This window comes from Oryctolagus cuniculus, chromosome 3 (assembly GCF_964237555.1).
Source record: "Oryctolagus cuniculus chromosome 3, mOryCun1.1, whole genome shotgun sequence".
In the NCBI taxonomy this organism is placed as follows: Eukaryota; Metazoa; Chordata; class Mammalia; order Lagomorpha; family Leporidae; genus Oryctolagus; species Oryctolagus cuniculus.
In genome coordinates, this window is record NC_091434.1 from 82,355,257 (window position 1) to 82,382,413 (window position 27,157).

The following is a 27,157-nucleotide window of genomic DNA, read 5'->3' on the forward strand; positions in this document are numbered from 1 at the left end:
TCTTACTTTTGGGTAATTAGACAAGAGTTTTGAAATCAGTATATCAATGACATGTTTGTATACCCATGTTCATTGCAGGACTATTCAAAATAGCCAAGTTACATAATCAACCTTAGTGTCTAGTTGTACAGATAAAGGAAAATGTGGCATATATACTCACTAGACTATCATTTGATGTTAAAAAAGAAAGAAATTTTACAACTTGCAACATGAATGGTGCTGGAAAACATTATGCAAAGTAAAATCCCCGTCTACAGAGACAGATACCACTGTTTTCATTTGTATGTGCAATGCAAAACAAACTTAGAGAAGCTGAGTAGACTGGTGGTTGGTTACCAGAGGCTGGTGTAGTGGTATAGATGGTGGACAAATGTCTCAAAACTTCAATTATATAGTAGGAATGAGGTTGTCTTTGCTTCTTGAGATATACTCATATGGCATAATATAGTTAATATGGTAAATAATAATATACTATGCATTTCAAAATCACTAAATTTCAAATGTTTTCACCACAAAAAATGAGAAATATTTGAGATGGTGGATAGTTAATAAGCTTGATCTAATTAGTCTTCATTATACTTAAAAATTGTGACATCCCTTTATACACCATAACTATGTAAAAGTATAATTTGTCTAGTTACAATTAAACATTTAAAAATTCAATGTATGAAGCATTTCAAAAAATCATTTTTCTCAAGTGATTTTCATGTATGAAATGAACACAATGATTTTCTCAAATTATTGTGGGATCAGAGAAGTAGCTCTCTCTCAAGCCCTTGTAGAATAAGAATATACAAAGACATGTCCCATAACTGACTTTTTAAAACTCTCTTCATTAAGGCAGTTAGGTCAGCTACATTGCCAAAGTGTCCATTTTCAATCTTCATTTTACTTAGCTTATCAATGGCAGTTGAAAAATACATCACAACATTCTTCTTAAGCACATTTTGTACTTAATTTTTAGAAAATTATTCTTGATTTTTTAACTCATTTCACTGGCCATTCTATTTTTTTTTTTAAGATTTATTTGTTTATTTGAAAGTCAGAATTACACAGAGAAGGAAAGGCAGAGAGAGAGAGAGAGAGGTCTTCCATCTGATGGTTGACTCCCCAGTTGGCCCCAACAGCCAGAGCTGCTCCAATCTGAAGCCAGGAGCCAGGAGCTTCTTTTGGGTTTTCCATGTGGGTGCAGGGGCCCAAGGATTTGGTCCATCTTGTTCTGCTTTCCCAGGCCATAGCTGAGAGCTGGATGGGAAGTGGAACAGATGGGACTTGAACCAGTGCCCATATAGGATGCCGGCACTGCAAGTAGCAGCTTTACCCTCTATGCCACAGTACTGGCCCCTAGCTATTCCTTTTTAATTTCCTTTCCTGTTTTTTTTAGTCTCCAACTTCTAAGCACCAAAGGTATAGTCTGTTTGTACTTTCTGTTTTGTGATTTCAGCCAATTTGTGGCCTTAAATACTATAATCAAGCAACTCCCAAATTTCTATCTCTAGCCTGGACCTTTTGCCTGAACTCCAATTCACCTGGATTTTTTTTTTTTTTTTTTTTTTGTATCTTTAACTTAACATCTTCAAACAAATTCATTGGTTTATACCACCAAATTCCCTCAACCAATTTAGGTCATTTTGCAGTCTCCTAATGTAAATAATTTTTTAAAATTTTGCAAAAAGCATACAGGCCTTTTGGTATCAACCACAAAATGTTTACAACCTGGAGCTGGGCCAGGTGTAAGCCAGGAGCTGGAACTCAATCCAGATTTGCCATGTGGGTGGCAGGGACTCAACCACCATCAATCACATTGTTGCTTCCCAAGGATGCACATTTTCAGGAAGGTGGAATTGGGAGCACAGCCAGGACTTGAACCCAGGTATTCTTGATATGGGATGCAGTTATCCCAAGTGGCATATTAACTGCTAGGCCAAATGCTCACTTCAACTTTGTTATGATGCGTCATTATTATCTAAAAATAATTATTAACATGCTTTCAATTAAGCATATTTCCATTTAAGAAAAGTGACTTTTATGTAAATATAATTGAAAGAAGCTACAGAAATTTTCTCCTTTCATACCTAATGATAGGAGCTACAACAATTAAGAAATAAAGATGAAGGTAATAACAGCAGAACCAGAAAATAAAACAACAAAATACCAGCTGCAACCAGAAATAACAAACGAGGCAGGTGTTGTGACACAGTGGGTTAAGCTGCTGCTTGTGGTGTCCACATCCTGTACCAGAGTGCCAATTTGAATACCAGCTGCTTTGGTTCCAATTCAGCTTCCTGCTAATGTACTTGGGAAGCAGGCTATTATGGCTTAAGTACTTGAGTCGCTGCCACCCATGTGGGAGACTTGGATGGAATTCCTGGCACCTGAATTTGGCTTGGGCAGTTTGCAGCCGTTTAGGAAGGGAATCAGCAGATGGAAGATTCCTGTTTCTCTCTCTCTCTCTCAAATAAATGAATTTTTAAAAATAAACTGCATAGAATCTCATGTCACAAAATTAGAAAAATGATAGCCAAAGAAAAAAACAAAGTACCGGCATCCCATATGGGCGCCAGTTCAAGACCCGGCTGCTCTTCTTCCCATCCAGCTCTCTGCTATGGCCTGGGATAGCAGAATGAGATGGCCCAAGTCCTTGGGCCCCTGAACCAGCATGGAAGACCCAGAAAGAAGCTCCTGGCTCCTGGCTTCGGATCAGCACAGCTCTGGCCGTTGCGGCCATCTAGGGAGTTAACTAGCGGATGGAAGACCCCCCTACCCCTGTGTAACTCTGACTTCCAAATAAATAAATAAATAAATAAATCTTTAAAAAAAAAAAGAATATTCTGAAACATAGTATGGCACCCAGGCCCACATACAGCAAAACTAGAGATCCTGAAACTTAAACACACCTAAATTAGAGAAATAGATGTATGGAGTTTCTGTAGCACTTTTGTTTTTCTTACCATGTGAAAGTAAGACAGCTGCTGGGAAGAGATAATTAAAAGCTGAATAGTGAAAGATTAGGTCTGATTTGGGTGAAGAAAAAACTGAGGACCCCTGAATAGAGAGAATGATCTAAATTCCAAGGGCAATTTCCCTGTGGGAATAAGATATGTTCCTTCTGTGGGGAGACAGAGTGAACCTCCCAGAAAAATCTCAAAAGAGCTGATCTCAATTGCTCCAAAAGGTTGCACATACAAGTTGCCACAGAATAGCAAATAACTTGTCTGCCCTCTCTTCCATATGTTAGTCATATTATTGCCATTTTTTAAAATGCAGTGTATCACCTTGTTGCCAAATGATTTCTGTCTGTTTTTTGCTTCTCAGAAAGCAATTTGTCTCCCTTTGAAGTATCTCCTGTCACTAAATATATGGAGAAAGAAAGAAGTTATAAAAAGTAATTTTAATCCATTAAGGCTATTGATATTTTAAAAGTCATTGACTTTCTTTTAAACAAATCCCAATGACTTTTTAAAAAATTTTATTTGTTTATTTATTTGAAAGCCAGAGTATCAGAGAAGGAGAGAGAGAGAGAGAGAGAGAGAGAGAGAGAGAGCTGCACTATCCACTGGTTAATTCCCCAGATGTCCACAATAGCTGAGACCCGTCTGAGACAGGCTGAATTCAGGAGACAGAAATTCCATCCGGGTTTCTCCTGTTCCTTGGGCAGGAACCCAAGCAGTTATGCTATCACCTGCCTCTTCCCAGGGTGTGTATTAGCAGGAAGCTGGATCAGAAGTAGAGCTGGGACTGGATTCTAGGCACTCCAACATGGAATGCTGATATCAAGCAGAAGGCACCACAATGCCTGCCTCCATCCCCAATTACTTTTTTGGTAAACTGTTTTGTTAAACAAGTCCCAGAATAAGTACAAAAAATCTCCCTAGATTAAGTACAAATAATGCTTTCTAGTATTTTTCACCCTAAAGGTAGAGAATAAACTAAAGCTAAGGAAGATTCATTCAATGTTGCATTAGAGTAAAAAGAAATATAAAACCACAGGGTTGCCAAGTTTATTAAACCAGCAGAAAAAGAATAAAAATTATGTCTGGAGTAAAGGCAGAATCGAATTGTTGAAATTCCTTTAACTCTTGATATGTTTTGATACTTTTGGAATATATAATATCAATGATATAAATGCAGTCTGAAGGCACAGTTACTCCAACATGTGCATACTAATAGATGATACTTAGCTTTACAGTTAGATGTAATTCTTCTGTGTGAAGAATGTGAATGAAACTGTTCTACATGCACTCATATAAGGAGAAATGCTTGAGAACTTCATGTTCCTTTTGCATCTTTGATAACCCATGCAAAAAAAAAAAGGCAAAGAGATTTTTTTTTAAATTGGTTTTTGATTCTTTCGTGAGTCAAAAAGTTTTCTGAAAAAATGGTGCTTTGGGATCAGAATTGACAGCTCCAGCCACAGGACAGAGAATATCACTGTATTAGTTAGAGATTCCTCATGAATATTAATTCCTGCACTGAACTATTCCCAAGGATAATTGTTGAGAAACAATATGAACTCTGACCTTGATTCACTTGTTGAAGGAAGTAGTGAAAATTGTACTCAGGATTGAATTTTTTTTCTTAATGCTGTGAAAGTACATGGGCAGTGAATTAAAAACTAATGTTCAACTGAAACATGCTAGCTGTTAAGATGTTCATATCAATTTTTGAAATTAGATATAAGATAGAACATTTCTTCATGACCTGGAAAAAGACTTTTTCTGTGATTTCAGAAAGTTTGCCCAAATGGCATGTGACATTACCTTGAATAGTTTGAAACTGTCCTTTGCTAAATTATTATGAATTTTAATGTTAAAGACAATATATGTACAAGCTCCAAGATGGCGGAATAGGGAGGGAGCACACTGATAGTTCGGAAAAAAAAGTTTAATAAAAGTGGAGATACTGTAGGTTAAGGGAAGAGTTAGGGAAAAAACAGCAGAGGAAACTCTTCCCGAACTAGTGGGACACAGTGGACCTATGAGGAGGGCATGGGCGCTCATGGCTTGGGACCCCAGCCGCCGAATCTATGTACCAGCACTAGAAAGGGTGGTGAGGTGAAACCTCAGTAGCTGGAGACAGTGGCAGGAAAGCGGAAGGAAGAGCCTAGAGGGAACGAGGCTTGAAGCCCCATGGGGGAAAGTTCACCAGCCTAACTAAAGGAGAGAATATATACATATACATATATACATAGATATAGATATAGATATAGATATAGATATAGATATAGATATAGATATAGATATATAGATATATATGTAAAATAAAAGGGACCGGTACAGACACAATTCTCTCTCTCTACTCACCTTACAAAGGCGAGCAAGACAAAGAGCAGGCACAATTTTGGACATACATAAAAGCTGCGCCCTCCATCAGCCAAGCAGAAAAACCTGATTCTGGTGGGGAGGAATAACAGGAGGTTAGGACCTAGTGAATGTGTGGAGCTAATGAACTGAGACTGTGAAAAAAAATGAGAGTGTGTGAGAGGACTCACGGAGTACTGGAGATGTGAGTACTCTCCAGAGATGCCACAATCTCAGTAATTTTGGCAACCCAGTGGGAGATTGCAGGGGAATTTGAGCTCACACTGAAGACTGCACAGATCCTTTGTGTGGTCCTTGGGACAGAGCAGACAAATATTATACCCACAGGGGCCAGAGCTCAGACACTGATTGCCTTCAGCTCCGCTCAGCTGTGCACATTTACTTCCCTTCTGAATAAGAGAGAGAGAGAGAGAGAGAGAGAGAAGATTTACCATGCCTAACCTGGGTGTGTCACCTTTGGCACACCCTTAACCCTGAAGAACTGAACAGAGCTCGCTGGCGACACCCATCACAAGCCTCTAAGGACCCATCAAAAGCAGACAGTCCGCTTAATCTAGGGTATACCGGGAAAAACCACCATAGCAAGGGGAAAAAAAAAGAGAAGAAACCAAAGAATATCTCCACAATACCAAGCAACAATTGCAGAAACCAAGGAAACAGGAACAAGGAAGACATCATGATGCCCCCAAATGAACAAGACACCCCAATTCAAGATTATGAAGATGATGAGATAGAAGAAATGCAAGATATGGATTTCAAAAAATTTATGATAAGAACATTAACAAGTTCTCAAAACAAATACTTGAACTACAGAAATCCTTACTGGACAGAAAGTCTCTCTTGTGAAAATGAAATCTTAGGGAAGAATCAAAATGAAATGAAGAAACTAGTAGATCAAATGACAAACACATTAGAGAGCCTTAAAAACAGAATGAGTGAAGCAGAAGAGAGAATATCGGACTTAGAATACAGAGCACAGGAAAGTATACAGTAAAACCAAAGAAACGATGAGGAACTTAGAAATCTAAAAAATATTGTCAGTAATGTGGGGAGCAACTGGGAGCAACTCGGACTAGACTAAGTTACTAGAATTAAGACTTATTCTATGCATCTGCTCTCCCACAATATGGTGCTGAGAAGGGAGAAACAGCTTCTACACAGCTGCCTCCAGTTCAACCAATAAACTGTAGGACTTACTCCTGATTGGAGGAGAGCAGCGTACTCGGCGTGTGGGTAGCAGAGTTGGGATTGGTGGAAAAGGACTATAAAGGAGGAGAGAGACAACATGCACCAGGGAACATCTATCTGAAGGAACACCTGTGCAGCCCCCGAGAGAGCCAGCCGGCGGTATGCCGCTCCCCCGCGGAAGTGGGGAAAGTGGCTAGGGGGAACCGCCCTTCCACGGAGGTGGAAGGGACGGTAGCCAACCTGGGAAGAACCAGCAGCAAACCCGGGGAGGGCCGAGCAGACGAAAGAACAGCGCAGGGTCCTGTGTCGTTCCTCCACGAAGAGGGGGAGCGACATAATGGTGCCGTGACTCGGATATGAAGCCTAGGCAGTGTTTAGTGTCGTTCCTCCACGAAGAGGGGGAGCAACAAGTAATCTACAGGATACTATTTAAAAAAAAAAACCAACGTTCGGGTTCTAGGAGTTCCCGAAGGCATGGAGAAAGAGAAAGGATTAGAAGGCCTTTATATTGAAATACTAGCAGAAATCTTCCCGGGTTTGGAGAAGGGTAGAGACATCCTAGTACAGGAAGCTCATAGAACCCCTAATAAACATGACCAAAAGAGATCCTAACCACAACACATTGTAATCAAATTCACCACAGTGAAACATAAAGAAAATATTCTAAAATGTGCAAGAAAGAAATGTCAGATTACTCTCAGAGGATCTCCAATTAGACTCACAGCAGACTTCTCATCATAAACCCTACAGGCTAGGAGGGAATGGCGAGATACAGCCCAGGTGCTAAGAGAGAAAAACTGCCAGCCCAGAATATTATATCCTGCAAAGCTCTCATTTGTGAATGAAGGTGAAATAAAGACTTTTCATAGCAAACATAAATTGAAAGAATTTGTTGCTACTTGTCCTGCCCTGCAAAAGATGCTTAAAGATGTGTTACGCACAGAAACACAGAAACATGGCCATCAATATGAAAGAAGGTAAAGGAAGAAAACCTCCCAGTAAAAGATCACAAGAAGTTCAAAGCATATATTAGAAAATATCTTTGGGGCCGGCACCGCAGCTCAATAAGCGAATTCTCCACCTGCGGCGCTGGCATACCAGGTTCTAGTCCCAGTTGGGGTGCCGGATTCTGTCCTGGTCACTCCTCTTCCTGTCCAGCTCTCTGCTGTGGCCCGGGAGTGAGTGCAGTGGAGGATGGCCCAAGTCCTTGGGACCTTCACCCACAGTGGGGACCAGCGGAGGCACCCAGCTCCTGGCTTCAGATCAGCGCGGTGCGCCTGCTGCAGCGCACTGGCCGCAGCAGCCATTGGGGGGTGAACCAAAGAAAAAGGAAGATCTTTCTCTCTGTCTCTCTCTCTCACTGTCCACTCTGACTGTCAAAAAAAAAAAAAAAAAAAAGAAAGAAACAAAAGAAAATATCTTTGGGAAACTGGCAGGGCAAAGTTACTACTTATCAATAGTCACATTGAACATTAGTGGCTTCAACTCTCCAGTTAAAAGACACAGACTGGCTGAATGGATTAAGGAACAAAACTCATCTGTTTGCTGCTTACAAGAAACACATCTTTCCAACAAAGATGCATGCAGACTGAAAGTGAAAGGTTGGAAAAAGATATTTCATGCCAACAGAAACGAAAAAAAAGCTGGCGTAGCCATATTAATATCAGTCAAAATAAACTTTAACACAAAAACTGTTAAGAGAGACAAAGAGGGGCACTATATAATGATTAAGGGTTCAATTCAACAGGAAGATGTAACTATTATAAATGAATATGCACGTAATTACAGGGCACTGGTTTATTTAAAAGATATGTTAAGGGACTTAAAGGGAGACTTAGACTCCAATACAGTAGTACTGGAGGACTTCAATACTCCACTCTCAGAAATAGACAGGTCAACTGGACAGAAGATCAACAAGGAAACAGAAGATTTAAATGACACTATAGCCCAAATGGATCTAACAGATACCTATAGAACTTTCAATCCTACATTTAAAGAATTTACATTCTTCTCAGCAGTGCATGGAAGCTTCTCTAGGATTGACCACATACTAGGCCATAAAGCAAGTCTCAACAAATTTAAAAGAATTAGAATCATACCATGCAGCTTCTCAGACCACAGTGGAATGAAGCTGGAAATTAGCAACTCAGGAATCCCCAGAGCATATGCAAACACATGGAGACTGAACAGTATGCTAGAGCATATGCAAACACATGGAGACTGAACAATATGCTCCTGAATGAACACTGGGTCATAGCAGAAATCAAAAGAGAAATCAAAAACTTTCTGGAAGTAAATGAGGATAACAACATAACATATCAAAACTTATGGGATACAGCAAAAGCAGTGTTGAGAGGAAAGTTTATATATGTGCCTACATCAAGAAATTGGAAAGGCACCAAATAAATGAGCTTTCAACGCATCTCAAGGATCTAGAAAAACTGCAGCAAACCAGACCCAAATCTACTAGGAGAAGAGAAATAATTAAAATCAGAGAAGAAATCAATAGGATTGAATCAAAAAAAATTACAAAAAATCAGCTTGAAAAAATAAACAAAATTGACACCCCATTGGCCCAACTAACTAAAAAATAAAAGACTCAAATCAATAAAATCAGAGATGAAAAGGGAAATGTAACAACAGACACTACAGAAATAAAAAGAATCATCAGAAATCTACAGCCAACTTATATTTGATCAAGGATCTAAAACTAATTCCTGGAGCAAGGACAATCTATTCAATAATAGTGCTGGGAAAACTGGATTTCCACATGCAGAAGCATGAAGCAAGAACCCTACCTTACACCTTACGCAAAAATTACTCAACATGGATTAAAGATCTAAATCTACAACCCGACTCCATCAAATTATTAGAGAACATTGGAGAAACCCTGCAAGATATGAGTACCGGCAAAGCCTTCTTGGAAACTACCCCGGAGGCACAGGCAGTCAAAGCCAAAATTAACAATTGGGAATGCATCAAATTGAGAAGTTTCTGTAAGGCAAAGAAACAGTCAGGAAAGTGAAGAGGCAACTGACAGAATGGGAAAAAATATTTGCAAACTATGCAACAGATAAAGGATTAATAACCAGAATCTACAAAGAAATCAAGAAACTCCACAACATCAAAACAAACAACCCACTTAAGAGATGGGCCAAGGACCTCAACAGACATTTTTCAAAAGAGGAAATCCAAATGGCCAACAGGCACATGAAAAAATGTTCAGGATCACTACCAATCAGGGAAATGCAAATCAAAACCACAATGAGGTTTCACCCCACCCCTGTTAGAATGGCTCACATTCAGAAATCTACCAACAACAGATGCTGGCGAGGATGTGGGGAAAAAGGGACACTAACCCACTGTTGGTGGGAATGCAAACTGGTCAAGCCACTATGGAAGTCAGTCTGGAGATTCCTCAGAAAGCTGAAGATAACCCTACCATACAACCCAGCCATCCCACTTCTTGGAATTTACCCAAAGGAAATTAAATTGGCAAACAAAAAAGCTGTCTGCACATTCATGTTGTTTATTGCAGCTCAATTTACAATAGCTAAGACCTGGAATCAACCTAAATGCCTATCAATAGTAGACTGGATAAAGAAATTATGGGACCTGTACTCTATAGACTACTATGCAGCAGAAAAAACAATGAAATCTGGTCATTTGCAACAAAATGGAGGAATCTGGAAAACATCATGCTGAGTGAAATAAGCCAGTCTCAAAGGGACAAATATCATATGTTCTCCCTGATAGGTGACAACTAACTGAACACCAAAAAGGAAACCTGTTGAAGTGAAATGGACACTATGAGAAACAGTGACTTGATCAGCCCTTGTCTTGACTGTTGATGAACAACTTAATACTTTATCCCTTTTAGTATTTTTTTTGTCCTACTTAATACTATTGGTTGAACTCTGTAATTAACACGCATTTATTCTTAGGTGTTTAAATTTAACTGAAAAGTGTTCCCTGTTAAATATAAGAGTGGGAATAAGAGAGGGAGGAGATGTACAGCTTGGTACATGCTCAAGCTGACTTGTCCCAACTTGGTAGAGTTAGAAACGTGCCAGGGGATTCCAATTCAATCCCATCATAGTGGCATGTACCAATGCCATCTCACTAGTCAAAGTGATCAGTTTCAGTTCACAATTGATCATAAGCATAGGATTAAGTGTCAAAGCGATCTAATACTGATAGAATTAAAAAGGAGAGAATGATCCAACATGGGAAGCGGGATACACAGCAGACTCATAGAATGGCAGATGTCCTAAACAGCACTCTGGCCTCAGACTCATCCCTTAAGGCATTCAGATCTGGCTGAAGAGCCCATGAGAGTATTTTAGGCATGGAAAGCCAAGACACTCTGGAAAAAAAAAAAAAGACCTAAATGAAAGATCTCCATGAGTGAGATCCCAATGGAAAGAACAGGTCATCAAAGAAGGAGGTACCCTTCTCTGAAGGAAGGAGAGAACTTCCATTTTGACTATGACCTTGTCTGAATAAGATCAGAGTTGGCGAACTCAAAAGGCTTCCATAGCCTTGGCAACTCATGACAAGAGCCTAGGGTGATTACTGATGCCATAAACAAGAGTGCCAATTTGTTAAGTCAACAACAGGAGTCACTGTGTACTTACTCCTCATGTAGGATCTCTGTCCTTAATGTGTTGTACAATGTGAATTAATGCTATAACTAGTACTGAATCAGTATTTTTCACTTTGTGTTTCTGTGTGGGTGCAAACTGTTGAAATCTTTACTTAATATATACTAAATTGATCTTCTGTATATAAAGATAATTGAAAATGAATCTTGATGCTAATGGAATGGGAGGGGAGCAGGAGATGGGAGGGTTGTGGGTGGGAGGGAATTATGGGGGAAAAAGCCACTGTAATCCATAAACTGTACTTTGGAAATTTATATTTATTAAAAAAATACAAAATATAAAGAGAAACTATAATTAAAATGTTTTATATTCAGAGGGAGTCTAGCAAATTGAGGCTGTGCATTCTCTTCTCCTAAATTGAGCACATTGAAAAAGTAATAATTTCATCTTTTTTAAAATTTATTTTTATTTATTCAAAAGACAGTTACAGAGAGAGGTAGAGACAGAGAGAAAGAGAGGTATTGCATCCTCTGGTTCACTCTCCAAATGGCTACAATGGCCCAAGTTGAGCAAAAACAAAGCCAGGAGCCAGCAGCTTCTTCTGAGTCTCCCATATGGGTACAGGAGTCCAAGCAGTTGGACTATCCTCTGGTGCTTTCCCAGGCACATTAGCAGGAAGCTGTATGGGAAGTGGAGAACCTGGGACTTGAACCGGCGCCCATATGGGATTCTGGTGTTGCAGGCCAGGGCTTTAACCCACTGCCCCACAGTGCCAGCCCCAATAATGTCTTCTAATGTGTAATCATTCACTTTGAATATATCTATTAGAATAATTTTAACATTGGATCTGATATTGTGAGGTGCCAATGCCTCTCAGTGGGACTGTGTACTCCTAAAGGGCTACCAATTGTGCTGCTTTTTAGTAGATGTATGCTGGTAAATCTTTAAAAACATACTCATGGCATTAAAATCATGAACTTACATGTTGTATGCAGGGATTTCAGAATTTTTTTGTATCCAATCAATTTCTTTTAATTCCATTTTCCACTGAACGTTTTGAAGTACCCTCCTACATACACAAATTTGTAAATTTTACTGATAAAACATATCTGTAGCCATTGTGGCCAATTGGGGAGTGAACTAGCGGATAGAAGATCTCTCTCTCTTTCTCTCTCTCTCTCTGTGTAACTCTGACTTTCAAATAAATAAATAAATCTTTAAAAAAAAACAACATATCTGTAGCATGCAATTTATAAATAACAATAATATATGTAATATTCTACTGTAAAATTCATATAGCCCATTTAGTTTATCAAAATCTTGTGTCTGTAGCCCTAACTATTTCTCATGAGTGTTTATTGATATTTTTGTTCAACTAAATGAGTTAAGATGAAAGTGAAATAACTAAGATGGTTGTTGGGACTTCACTTTTTCATCAATGATATCATAGACTTCTTAAATCACTAATTGTTTTTAAATATTGGAAGGTTACTTCCCTGTTTTTATGCTATTTATAATGTATCACTTTAAGTTTAAACTGCATTATTTATATATTTCATCACTTTGTCTAGGCTATCAACAAAATAGCAAGTTATGCCACAATTTCTAGTGTAAACATATCCATGACGTAAACATTCCCACCAAGGCTGACTGCAAGCTACTCACATGACATCAGTCAGCACAGACTTGGAAGAGATGAACAGCAGCACACTACTATGTCATGTTGTTGTTCTTGTTTGCTGTACTATGGAGGACATAAATAACTTCAAACTCATAGATAACAATAATGTAGTAAAATGAGAAGTGATAAGTTTTGAGGTTTTATTTGCTTTTAATATAACTCATTTAATTTTAAGTTTAAAAATATTTATATTTTTAGTAATGACTGTTTAACAACTAGTTTGCTATATTCCTGAACCTAAACATTTGACTCCCATGAACTGGTATGAGTCAGGTCCAGCATATTACTGCTCCTGGAGTGGTTCTGTGTGTAATCTACACAGTGTATGTGCTGGATTTAGGAGAGCAGCAGCCTTATAATCAAGTTAATTTAATCAGCTAAGTTCTATTTGTTATGCCCTTGGTTTTCAGGGAGGATAACTATGGTTTTATTTTTTTCTTTTTCAACGGTATTTTTAAATTTCTTTTTCAAAAATGAAATCTATATTGAAATCTTGTTAATTTATATGCGTACACATATACATACATGTATACTTATATGTATACTTTCAAATTTGGTTTCCTGTTAATATTTAATAGGAAATTCTTAATTTGTTCCATTAAAGTACCAGTTTTAAAAAATAAGTTGATTTCTTAGTATTTTCAAAGATGAACTATTGAGCATTTTAAAGGTATAATTATGAACTCATATTAAAATTTGTTACATTTCAAATTATTGCAATTATTTTATTTTAAGATTTATTTATTTATTTGAAAGGCATAGTTACGGAGAGGCAAAGGCAGAGAGAGAGAGAGGGTCTTCCATCTGTTGGTTCACTCTCCAAATGGCAGCAATGGTCAGAGCTGAGCCTATCTGAAACCAGGAGCCAAGGGTTTATTCCAGGTCTCCTGCACAGGTGTTGGGACCAAAGGACTTGGGCCATCTTCTGCTGCTTTCCCAGGCCATAGGAGAGAGCTGGATTGGAAGTGGAGCAACTGGGACTTGAACTGGTGCCCTTATTGGAATGCTGGCACTGCATATGATGGCTTTACCTGTTATAACACAGCGCTGGTCCCTTCAATTATTCTTAATAATGTTCAAATTGTGTCATATTTGGCCAGTGGGAGCCACTTCACATTGGCCTCTTCAAATTGTCTCCCAAGTCTTTGAAATTATACTGATTATCTTTGGCTGTCTCTATGTATAAGAAGTGTTCAAGTATTATAAGTTCATATTGAATATTTCCTATCCCAATCTTGGAATCAGTCATTGTCTCAAGGAATTCTTTTCAGGAGCAGACAGTGTTTAGAGACCATAATCTGGGTCTCTAACCATGAGTTTGTGCATGTTGCTACTGCATTGCTCCTCATTTCTATTCATTTACAGTGGGCAGATTTAAGAAACAATGTATTTTTAATATAAACTGTATAATGAGCTCATTCCGATATATCTATTTCAATTCAGGATCACAGGGTTTTTATGTAACTTAAATCTTTCATGTTTCTTTTCTATGCCACACCAAAATTAATTTTCCCCAAAATCAATTTATTTATTTGCTTTTTCTCAGACTATATGTACATGATTATTACAATAATAGTACACAAATATGGTTACTGGGAACAATTTAAGTTGCCGTTTTATTGTGGCTTTTTCATAGTTTATAGATTATGAGGAGTATACTGTTAAGGGAGTGTATGTGATTTGTGTATGTATGTTTAACTGTTGTGTTTAAAAATTACTTGAAATAGTCATTTGTATGGTTATGCCACCAGCTCCATATACAATTAATTTATTTCATTTACTATTCATTGTATGGCATTTTAAACTTTGTTTTTGTTTTACAATAACATAATTTATTTTATATGGTTCCAAAATCATATCTGCAAGACAGGCTTTCAGAAAATCCATGTACTATCCCTATGTTCGCTACCCTGCTCCCTTCTTTCTCCTAGGTAACCCCGTATTTTGAAGATTTTAATTCATCCTTTCAGGAAAACCAAACAGATAAATATAAAAATGGATGCTGGCATATTGTACACATTTTTCCACAACTTGCTTTTTTCACATCACTCTATACCAGATTTCACTGTGAAGTACTTCATACCACATATGTTCTTCATTCCTTTTCAGAAATTGCATAGTACTCCACTGTGTGGATTACGATAATTAAGTCATTTCCCTATAGTGAACATTTGATTTATTTCCAGGCTTTTGCTATAACAAATATAACAAATACAGTACTTCAAAAAATAATTTCCTGTATACCCATTTTCATGTTTTTGTCAGTGTTGGTCAGATTCTTGGAAGTGACTAGATATTTGCTAGTCAAAAAGAAATGCGTTTGTAACTTTGTATATACAGCCAAATTCTTCCTTGTTGGGGTTTTTCCATTTTGAACACCAGTAAAAGTGTTCCTTTTCCCAAGAGCTTCTCTAATAGGCTGTGTTGTGAAGGTTGGATTTTTGCCAATCTGATGAATGAGAAATAGTATCTCAATGATTTGCAATTTGCATTTCTCTTATTATGAACAAACTTATGAATGTTTTCATTTAAGGGGCATTTGCATTTCTTTTTCTGTAAAATGCTTGTTTTTTTTTCTCTTGCCATTTTGCTACCAGGTTTTGGTACCTATATTCTCTATTTTTTTGATATCTCACGTAACTTGAAAGTATTTTTTTAAAGATTTATTTTATTTATATGAAAGACAGAGTTACAGAGAAAGGGAGAGACAAAGAGAGAGGTCTTCCATCTGCTGGTTCACTCTCAAGATGGCCACAAAAGCCAAAGCTGCACTGATCCAAAGCCAGGAGCTTCTTCCAGGTCTCCCACGCAGGTGCAGGGGCCCAAGGACTTGGACCATCTTCTACTGCTATCCCAGGCCGTAGCAAAGAGCTGGATCAGAAGAGGAGCGCCGGGACTTGAACTGACGCCCATATGGGATGTCGACGCTTCAGGCCTGGGCTTTAACCTGCTGCACCATAGCACCAGTCCGAAAATATTTTTCACATTTTTTTATTTGTCTTCATACATTGGTTACATTGGTTGTGGTAGGTTTTTTTTTTTCTTTTTCTTTTTCTTTTTTTTTTTTTTTTTTTCCCATACAAAGCTTTTTACTTCATGTAGTGAGATTTACCAGTATTCTGCTTTCCCGTATCTGGTTTTGACCATTGCTGGGAAAGCTTTTCATACTCTCCAATGATCAAGGAATTCACCTACTATTTTTTTCTGGTACTTGTATAGTTCATTATTTTATCTTTATACCTTATCTCTTTGAAATTTATTCTTAGAATGGATCCAAATTTATCTTTAAAAATATATATATATATATATATACCCAAGAGGCTGGCATTGTGGCATAGCAGGTTAAGCCTTTGCCTGCAACACCAGCATCCCATACAGGCACCAGTTGGAGACTCAGCTGCTCCACGTTAGATCCAGCTCCCTGCTAATGTACCTGAGAAAGCAGTGGAAGATGGCCCAAGTATTTGGGCCTCTGCACTCATATGGGAGACCTGGAAGAAGCTCTGGGGTCCTGGCTTTGGCCTGGCCTGGCCTGGAACTATTTCTCTCTCTCTCTCTCTCTCTCTCAGCCTTCTTTTATCACCTTCATCTCTTACCATTCCTTGCACTGAATATTCCTATTATACTGAATTATTTACTAATGGATGGACACCAGCCGAATGGCTCTGCATATTTACATTTAGAGGTTTTTTGTTTTTTTTTTTTTCACTTAGAATACCACCATCGATATCCCCAAATTGTTTGTTTGGTAAGCTCTCAGTATTTGAGATGTAATTCATATGGTATCTGTTACATAAAGCATTTTTTCAGTTTCCCAATCAGAATTAGTTGCCCCATCCTCTTCACTGTCACAAAATTTTATTATTTGTATCTTTATAACGTGATTTACATGAGTTTCTCATATAGGAATTTTACATTTTGAAAATGAACCAGGATGTGTTTCTTATGTTTCTCCAGCCTCTAGCATAGTGCATGGCATGTAGCAAGCACTCAAATGTTTGTTCAGGGAATGAAAAGAAATAAAACTTCATCAATCTGTAGTGACTGAAACAAAACAACATATGACAGTGGCCAGCTTGTTATACTATTAAGATCTTTGATCGGGGCGCAGCAGGTTAGAGCCTGCAGTGCCTGCATCCCTTATGGGCGCCGGTTAGAGTCCTGGCTGCTGCACTTCAGATCCATTCCCTGCTAATGCGCCCTGAGAAAGCAGAGGAAGATGGCCCAGTTCCTTGGGCCCCTGCACGCACGTTCAAGACCTGGAAGAAGCTCTTGGGTCCTTGGCTTTGGATCAGCCCCGTTCTAGCCACTGTGGCCATTGGGGAGTGAACCAGTAGATGAAAGACCTCTCTGTCTGTACCTCTATCTTTCAAATAAATAAAATACATCTTGAAATTTTTTTTGAGTTATTTTTCTATGTAGTTATCCCTCATAGACTTTGTACATGGCAATTCTTTATTCTTCAAGGAATCATTTATAGTATCATACTTGTAAATTAAGTATCCATCTATCTCTATAGCTACCTGTTTAAGATCTGTCTCGATCCTAAAAACAGATGCTGTTTTACAGAAGAGGGTGGAATAATTCAGCCCATAGTGGTAGCATAATCTATGGGGCACATACGTATTATAAATAGAATCACTTGCCACTAAAATTAGAAAATATATGGTTGATCATTAAATTCCTTCAAAATTCTGTATATGATGAAGTACTAAGTTAGATAACCTTATAAGGAAGACCAAGTATTCTGAGAGCCATATTTTATCAATAGTAGGGAAATTCTTTGATTTTTCCTCTCAATTCTAATTATATTGTAACCTGTGAGGTGATTAAGTGTGATAACATGAAAAAAGGGAAGAAATTACATTAAAAATTCTAAGCATAATGTTTTAGAGAAAATAAAATACTCAGAATAATCTAGTTTAAAATTTTAATTTTTAAGTCAGTTTAAAATAATAGATTAAATTAGATAATGTGTTTGAATTACCAGTAATACTGAATTGTTTTAAAGATGTTTCAATATAAAATTAATATAGAAATTTATTTCAAGAATTTTAGGTATCTATGTTTTTCACTATTATGTTCTCATCTAACTCCACTTTTGACAATATCACAAAAGTAATTCCAAAACTATATAAAGAGCCCTTCATGATAATAAAATATAGTTTTCAAATGTTTTAAGAAGACATTGAGTTCAAGTTTTTCCAGTTTTATCCTTTATTCCAATCTTTTGATGATGATATGGCTTATAAGTTATTCTATCATGCAATCTGTGAAAATAACTGTTATATGTGGCTTCATCTTGAAATTATATGTACTTGTACATACTGTTGTAAAAAATTTTGAACTAAAATCATTCAGGAGAATGGTAAGAGTTTTAATGTAAGTTAATCACTTTGATTACACATTTATCTTTTTCCATAATTACATATATTTCCACAATTTAATGATTTTTATGTCAAATTTTCCCCCCAAGGTGTTTCTTCTGTAAAAACTAGCAATGTAAACCCATTATCTGTGAAACAAATGTGCTGTCTGTAAACTCAATATTACTTTAGAATATTATTGAAAACAAAAGTTTAACCACCTTTTGTAGTGTACTGCTTGAAGAGCTTATGTGAGAGAGATATTCTTAGTTATTCATTTTAAGAGAACTCTTTATGGGATCAAGACACCTTGGATCAGCCCTTTTTCCTTATCCTTTCAAAATTAAACATTTTCAGTAGTAATGCTATTGAAGGTAAAGTGTCAGTAATGGATTGTTAAACTATTAATATTATAATACTTTATATATAAAAATATCAGTGAATTGCATTGCTTACTTGCAAATATTTTAGAATGGTATTTACTTGAGTAATGGCTACTATTATAGAATAATACATGAACCTCTCTGCCTGTGACTTGGAATGGAAGTCTGAATGCTAGCATTCTTACTGATAGTTTAATCTTAGTTTCTCTTCTTGAACATTATTAGTAAATTTTAAGATTGTAGAACTGTTGACCCACTCATACATGTATAGAGCTTGGCCTCTGAGTTAATTAAATATGAGTTAATAATATATTATAAGGAAATTATTGTCCTTATTACAGTTATTAGGTAGTTACTCAAATTATAGCTTGAAAGGAATGCAGAGCATGGAAAACTCAGGATTAAATTATGCATTTGAACCTTAGGCCAGCTTTTACTGTAGAGACAGTTTCCTGCTAAAAGAGAAATTGTATGTCATTGAAATTAAATGCTTTTCTGGGGATGGAAGATTCCAGTTTTTAATGAAATTACTGAGTGTGGTGTAGTGAAATGATTAAAATCTGTATTCCGGGAATGTGTCAGGGAAAAAAATCAATAAGTGCTAGCACAGCTTTGCTGCTCAATGTGAATCGTGAGAATGAAATAAACTACTACAAAAATAATAATTAAAAACATATCAGCACATTAATTTATTTAGCATCAGTCTCCTGAGACGTCATCTTCACTAATTTTTAGCATACATTTTACTATGTAATGAGCAGCCTTCTTTTCAGATATCCCTATTAGACAGGCAGTATTTCTGCCCTTCCCCCAGTGCTCCTGCATTGCAATCATTGTACTTGCACTTATTATGTTACAAATGACCGAGGTAAGGCTGACATTCTCAGTGCATGCAAAAAGACCTAGTCTGCCAAGCTTTTTTTTTTCCTAATGAAGCAGCTTTGTGAAATCTCCCCATGTGTTAATACTAATGAAGATCCTCCAGCACAATTAAAATCACAGCCAGTGGCTGAAGAGGAAACATAAAACAATAGCATCTTTTATGATACATTCATCCACATATGTATGTGCAAAATATACATGTGATCAAATTATTCTCTTATAGCTTAATTTTTACTTGTTCTTCATCCTGAAAATTACACAATTTCTAATTATATGAACTTTGAGACTTTAATGTGTTCTGGAAAAAACACTACCTCAATTTTTTTAAATTACATATCTACATGGGTAATAAAGTGATATAAAAGTTAGGGCTTTTTTTTAAAAAAATCGTGTTTAGGAAGCTGTGAAGTGAGGTGCGGGAAGGAATGGGGTGCACTTCACCTTTAGTTTAACTTGATTGGTTGCGAGATGTGGGAATGGGGGAGGGGGAAGTGGAAGGGTAGAAACAGAAAAGTTTTAAGAGATTCCGGGGACAGATAAATATCGCATGGCTGCGTGGTTTAAAGATGGAGTAGTGGGCCACCAGTCTTGTAACGTGATTTTTTTAAAAGTGTTTAGTTCCTAAATTAGGTATCTTTTTAACCTCTCCGAAACTGAAAAAGGAAAAAAAAAAAAAAAACTATCGCGATTACTTTTTACAGTTTGTGCATACAGTTTTTAAACGACTTATTATTTCCACGTCTTTCATTTAAATTTTATTTTACCTTAGTGTTAAAAATTACATGAGTTTAGCCCGTGGATGGCCAGTACTATTTTATCCCGGGACCATGTTGCATCCTGCTTTTTATTTTGAGTCCTAACATCCACACATTCTGGGGTATTAATTTAGTGGGTTTGTAGACCTCAACAGAATTCTAAGATTATGCACAAAAAAGTTTCGGTGGAGATGGCTGATCTACATTCCGTAATTTCTCGTTTCCAATTTTCAAAAACGAAGTTTTCCATTATGTTTTCTGTGCCCTCTTATTTTAAAATCAAAACAAAACATTTAAGTTTCTTAACTTTTTCCTGGGACAAGGAACGGTGCAAACTCAAAGCTACAGTATTCTTGGAAGGAAGAAGCACCCCCTCCCTTGGCTCCTTTAGGGGCTGATAGGTCATTTATTATTGGAACCGAAATGGTATAAACAATTCTCTCTCTTTTTTCCCTTGTTAACAGCAACTTTCATTGTTAGAGAGAGGAGAGAGAGAGAAGCCTTGTTGGTTGACGTCACTTGGTTCATGAAGCCTTCGCCTAGAAGTGAAGCTGCTGAACAAACCTTGAGAAGAATCATCCCCTGCTTCAATCTGCTGCTGGATAGGAACTAATCAGAGGGAGAGAGGCGGAAGACGGAGCAGGAGGGCGTCCAGGGCTTTCCCGACCACAAATCTCACCTCCACTCCAACTCTCTTTATACTTTTCTTGCAGAAATTGTAGTAGAAATAAGGAGGTGGTGGGGCTTCCAAAAATCTTAACCTTCAGCCATCTGGGAAAGGCAAAAATCCCATCCACCGCAACTCTCAGTTCGAAAGTAAAGGTGAGTTAAAAATCCGCGGGCGTGAGGGGTGCGGGTGTAGACGAGAATTCCGAATGTTCCGAGGCCGGTTGAAACAGAAAAGGAGAAACTGCGCTCCTGCGAGCGGGAGGACTCCGGAGGCGCTGCCCGGACGCGCTCGCCGCGGTCGCCCGGCCGCCCCGCCGCCGCTGTTTACCCTCGCCGGTCGGTCGTCCCTTTGTTGTGCTGCCTGCGAGGCTAGGGTGACTGTCGGGGTCCCGAGTGGAGTTTGGGGGAGGAGGGCGCGGAGATGCGCGGCCCCGGGTGGGAGGCGGGGGGTGCGGTCTCAGGAGAACGTAAACTTTATTCCTGGCCGCCCGGGCGGGACCCTGGCGCAGTGGGGCCGCGGGCCGCGCTGGGCACGGGCAGCCGCGCCGCGCCACTCCGCGTCCTTTGTGCCGGCCGTCCTTCGCGGCCGCAGGGCCGGCGTCTCCTCCTCCCTTTGGGCTTCCAGCGTTCAGGTCGCCGACAACAGTTTTGCTGCTTGAACAACCACCTCTGGCAGCGCCGCGGTCGACGTCCCTACCCCGGAATAGGCGCCGCTGCCCCACTCCCCGGCGGGGTAGTTTCGAGATCCCCCCCCCCCCCCGCCCTCGCCTCCCGCTGCCCTTTCTGCCTCCGCCCCCTCTTCCCGCTCGGACTGACGGAGCGGCGTCTGCCACCCCTCCCCAATTCGGGCCTCCTTGGCTCTCTGCGCGTAGCTGGAGGCTCCCGAGTTTCCTGAAAATGCGCGGCGGCGGCGGCGGGGTGGGGGTGGGGCAGGCGGGACTGGGAAGCGACGCGGCTGCATGGGAAGGGCCGTGTCCGCGCGGAGGCGCCGAGCCGGCTTCCCACAGCCGTGACCGCGCGTGGGCCTCGCGCGCCGGCCTGCCCGGCCCGCCGCGCCGGTTCCCGGCTGCGCTGCGCCCGCCCCTCGCCCGCTCGCCCGCTCGCCCGCCTCCCATCGAGGAGTTCCGCGAACCCCAGAACTGGGATTGGGGAAGGGCAGAAGTGTTGCAGGAGTCTAAGCTGGCCCTGCTGTCCGGGAGATTTTCTCATTTTTTCTCTTTCCGTCTGTATTTATCTTTTGTGTGTCCCTTCTTTATAAAGAGAGAAGCAGCTGTAGCCCTTGACCGAGTTGTTGAAATTTATCCCTTTGTGTATATTACAATATCCTCCATTTTTTCCCCCTGCCCTCTAAACAACAAGCGTTTCGCCATCTTGGGCAATTTTTATTCCCAAGTCTCTGTCTCTCTCTCCATTTTTATTTTTTATTTTTCAAGAAAGGAAAGCAGCCTCTGAAAGGCAGAAAGAGCGTCTGAATATAGCTCAAAGTTTAGGCACTGTTCAGGGGGCCTAGTGACGTCATGTCAAGTTTATCGAGAAATTTTCCCCCAGAGTGAATTTTTTTCTCTTAATTTTGCCCTGGTGTAAAGGATCGTGCAACTTTCAGGTTAACTATGAGTTATGTGGCTTTTTTTTTTCTTTTTTGTCTTTTGCTCTCAAAATGAATTGGCAACGTGTTCACGTTTTGTGTTTAGGTAACAGGTGGAAGATCATGTGCAAAAAAAAAAAGGTATAAACTTTTGTGTTAGTTGCCATTCACCTAGCTGTTATGTACCTTTTTTTAAGGTTTCAAATCTTTGCAGTCAGCATATTTCCGTTTATTTGCTCCACTCTCCCAGGTGGCTTTTTAAAAATTGGTTCATATATATGTGTAGGTACAGTTCTTATTTTAGATTGCCAGCTCCCTCTTGTAATTAAATTTTTTAGGTAAATTTCTTTACCTTTTGAAAAATCTATTGAAAATACCTCGAGGTACTGGATACTTTTTAAAATACTAGCAGATAGGATTAGGTCAAAACAGTGGCAAAAATGTAGTTAGTAAATAAAAGGCAGAATTGATTTTAGAAGATAGTTTATAATCTCTTGCTATAAAGTCTTTGTCAGCCATTATGCAAAGATGAACAATAAAAACCAAGTGTTTTAATTTGCTTGTCTAAAATACTTTTTCATCTCATAAAAGTTGGGCTGGTCACATGACCCACTTAATGATACGCTGACTAGTATATAAATAAGAGGTGCTGTAAATTGAATGGGAAAGTAGAATTCTGTCTCCTGTAGTCATTTTCAGTCAGCATATTTACATCTCTTCTAACAAGGACATGAAACTGTCTGTATTTAATTTGCATTCTCTTTGTCTTGTGGATTGGGGAAAAAACGTTGACTACAATTAACTTTTAAAAAAAAACTAATAGAAATAGTTCTGAATACACTGAAAAGGTTTATCTAATATAGAAAGTTTCATTGTATGTACTATGTTTTTATTTCTGCAGTAGTCTTCTTCTGTGTTAGCTGCTATTTATCCAGGAATTTGCTTTATATAAAATGCTGTATAGAGAGCTTGAGTGAATTGAATGTCTGCCATTTATGTGAATTGTAGGTAGGTGAAAAATGTTTAAATAGTTAAAAGCACATAGAACAGATGGTTCTAAATTATACATGCAACAAAGGACTAGAAGATTTGGCAGATTATAAATGGCAAGCAACAGAGGATAAGCAGTTTAAGAAAATGGTAGTTAAGTACATTTGATGTCTCACACCTATTGTAAACACTGTACATATTATTGTCACTATGCTGCATAATCAATAATTTAGACAACAGAAAGGCACTTGTGTATTTCAGATAGGAAGAAAAGATTTAACAAGTGTTTGAAATGAATGGGTCAGTGTAAAATTATTCTAATCCTATGATGACAAGTAAGAGCCTTTATTTTTGCAAATCAAATTGTGTGCTTTAAAAACAGGATATTATTTTTGAGCAGTTAACATGTTCATATCATGGTTTGGATAGGAATAGGAATAGGTACCAATTTTAAAATCCAGATAATAGTATCTTTACTGTTCTCACATGTTTAAACTAGTCCTGAACTGTGGCACCATTTGCTTTTTACAATACTGTGGAAAAACATTTTTAGACTGTTCATTCTTGGAACTTCATTTGTTAAAATACTGTTGGCATTGATTACTAAATACTTACTAAATGAAGAAAGGATATGTTTTAGTTATTGAATTTTGTGTATAACATTGTGGTACTGATTTTACTTGACTATAGTTTACCCTGAACTCTTAAAGTGTATGTTATGTAGTTTTTGTCATTCAAGAATAATATATGAATAGTTTTCCTTAGCATTTTCAAAATATTTAGAATAACTCAAAATATCCAACTTGGTAGAAATTTGTTTTATTTTTTATAACCCATTCATTTAAAATACAAGTAAGGACCGTAATAGGAAACCTTGGAATTTTAATTCTGTTGCCCTTTCTCCGATTTCTTTGTTTGCATGTTTATTATAGAACTGCAGTGTAAAGGAGCAGATGTTTTGCCAAACATCCTGATGTGTTGCTTTTTCTTGTGGGAGTGCATAACTGTTCCTTCTGATGCATCAACTTGACAGCTGGTTGATTTCATGGAGCTGCTAAGAAGCCATTAGTGGTGTCATTGAATTGAAACAGAACAGTCACTCCCAGCTTGAACTGCAATTGTTAATGTCTTTGTTGCTACTTTTGTGTTACTATACAAGATGTAAGATATAACAGTTGCGTGAAAAGTTCAGAATTTCTGTCTCATCTTCCTGAATTAGTCAAAGTATATGTTAGAACTTGATTACTTTTGTGTTTAAAGATTTCAGAAAGGGATTTTATGTTGTAATTTCTGGGCTTTTGAACTATTCCTAGTTAGAACTACCTAAAGAAAAATATGATTTAGCACAGAGAAACTAATATGGTGATTTTGACCTTTAAATGAATTTGTATCATCAAAGTTTAATGATTTTTAGGATACCTGATTTCCTGAGAGATTAATCACATTATCTAGTTAGGTATTTTAAGAGGTTTTTGACTATATAAAATTAAATATTTTGCATCATAAGGTCTTAAAACTATTGTGCTTTGTTTTGTAGATGTTGACTCATTTGGTTTGATGTTTCTTTAAACTTTTGTTATGGGAGACAAACAGAAAAGAAATAATTTTGAGGGAAACTGGCCGTCTTGTGTTTAATTTTCTTTTATAATGAGGCCCAAATGTTACTTAAAAGGTCAAACAAACTAAGAGCTAAGATATTTCGCTAGCAGCCATTTACGATTTTTAAAGGAAGTTACATTTTTATTATAATAACTTTTATTGATAATTTCAGCTATCATAGTTATCATACTGTTGTGCTAAAATGATGTCATCCCATCAATGCCTAAGTGTTTTCTTTTTCTGATTATTTACATGGTTTTTATTTGCTGGGAGAGGAGGTGGGAAGGAGGAAAGAGGAAGAATAAAGAATAATCCCAACAGAGAAAAGCACTTTTTTAAAAAAATAATTTGCATAAAAAACTTTAGGATGGTAAGGTTTAAGGATATAATATAATTTACTTAATACTATGAGACTTTTTCTAGTCCTGATTTGTATTGATTTTTAAATTTTAGATCTTTATGTTTATTTAATCTTCAAAGAGCATAAAATTTGTAACATTTAAAATAACTTGCCTTTTAAAAATATTTAAAATGTGAAATTGGTGATTAGAATGTTTAATTTGATTGGATTAATCCCATTAAAATAACTTCTTATATAATATAAATAAAATTTTAACATGATAAAACTGAGTAATTCCAGAATTAGTATTTCCTAAAATCCTGTTTATGGAGACACTTCCCTTTTAAATAGGTCCTGTGTTACTGTGACTAAGCTATCTATTCAGATAATATGCTTTCTAAACTTTTTTTATATAAGTCAGACAACTCCTTTTAAAAAAAATCACTACACGACCTTAGACTGGGATTCAGTTTTTAAGGAGTGTATTTACTCATCTCATACTTGTGTCAAGGCAGATATTTATATGAACCAAATTATGGTAAACATTGAGTTGCGTATTAAATGTTAACTTTTAAATAAAGTAATCTCAATGCTTAGTCTAATTTTTAGAGCTAATATAGTCTTAATTGTAGTACAGATATGCATTCTATTTATTAAGTAGAAATTTTCAGAATTGGATAGTTGTTAAAGGAAGATAATTCTGAAAAGAAGTCATAAAAAGTTGAAACTTTGGTTCCTAAGTTTTTATGTTGCATGCTAACTTTGAAATTATGGGTAATAAATAGGTTTAATTCATTCACACCTAGGTATGGAATTATAAAATATTGGCAATATCTTTACTGAAACTAAGAAAATTAAATGAATTTATATGATTTTTAAGTCCATTTTGAATGCTGTTTGATTTGTGGCAAGTCAAGAGTTTGAGGTGTAAAATATTTAAGTCTAAATATTTGTAAGATAAACATTGAGATTTTTAAAATAGGCTTCTATAAAAATGTGAGGTGAAAACAGTTTTTATCCCTCATATTTACATTTTTACTATATAAGATAATTTTCATTTATTTTTTAAAATTAATGCCTTTCGAATGGCTTTTAAGCTATTTAAAATATAATTTTACTTTGACTTTTGAATGCCTTTCCTGAAAAAAATTATTGAATATCCAGGATCATAATGATGAAAATAAGAAACTTCACTAATTTTGTGTGTACATGTGTATGTAAGAAAAAAGAGCATTTGGCTTGAAGACAGTTATTACATTGGTACTTAAACGATGTGTGGATATAATTGTGTGTTTTTCCTGTTTTCTACTCTTTACACTTTTCCACAAACATGCACTCATTAATCAAAGACGGTGCACTCCTGCTGAGGGCAGAGAGGTTCATCAAATTGGCAGTCAGTTTGGTGTAAAGAACGGTGTACTGAAGCTCTTAACTCGCTGGGACATAAATAAATCTAAGGTCTTTGTATGCAAACCCTGGAGGTTAATACTGTATAATTCAATGTCCTGTCTTTGTTTTTATGATTGATGTTTTTAAATGTTTCAAGCTTGGTGCAAGTCTTCTAGTAGGTCAGGCCTGACAATCTGATTGGCTATAGTAAGAAAGCATTAGGTTGTCAGAAGGACTTTGAGTATGCTGCAGAGATTTTTATTTTTTTCTTCCTACAAGATCATTGTCATATTGCCTGAGCTGTTATAGGAATGTACCAATGATTGACATTCCCTGCTGTGATAATGGACCTAGTGCATGAAATGCCAATAGTTTGGTCCTATTTGTTCGGAAGCTTACTGCTAT

The 27,157-nt window shown here is 37.5% G+C and overlaps 1 protein-coding gene across 31 annotated transcripts in view; it reads left to right on the forward strand.

The window, feature by feature from the left end:
• The window catches only part of BAZ2B (bromodomain adjacent to zinc finger domain 2B), a 456,715-nt gene that overhangs the window by 94,952 nt on the left and 334,606 nt on the right, over nucleotides 1–27,157 (forward strand). For 14 of the 31 annotated variants that reach the window (XM_070070785.1, XM_070070790.1, XM_070070796.1 and 11 more), the window contains exon 3: nucleotides 20,645–21,002. The gene's annotated coding sequence lies outside the window, so the exon portion shown is untranslated. Of the gene's footprint in view, nucleotides 1–20,560; nucleotides 21,003–21,076; nucleotides 21,224–27,157 lie in introns of those variants that run through there. The other 17 variants (XM_070070784.1, XM_070070798.1, XM_070070808.1 and 14 more) reach the window with 9 other exon arrangements.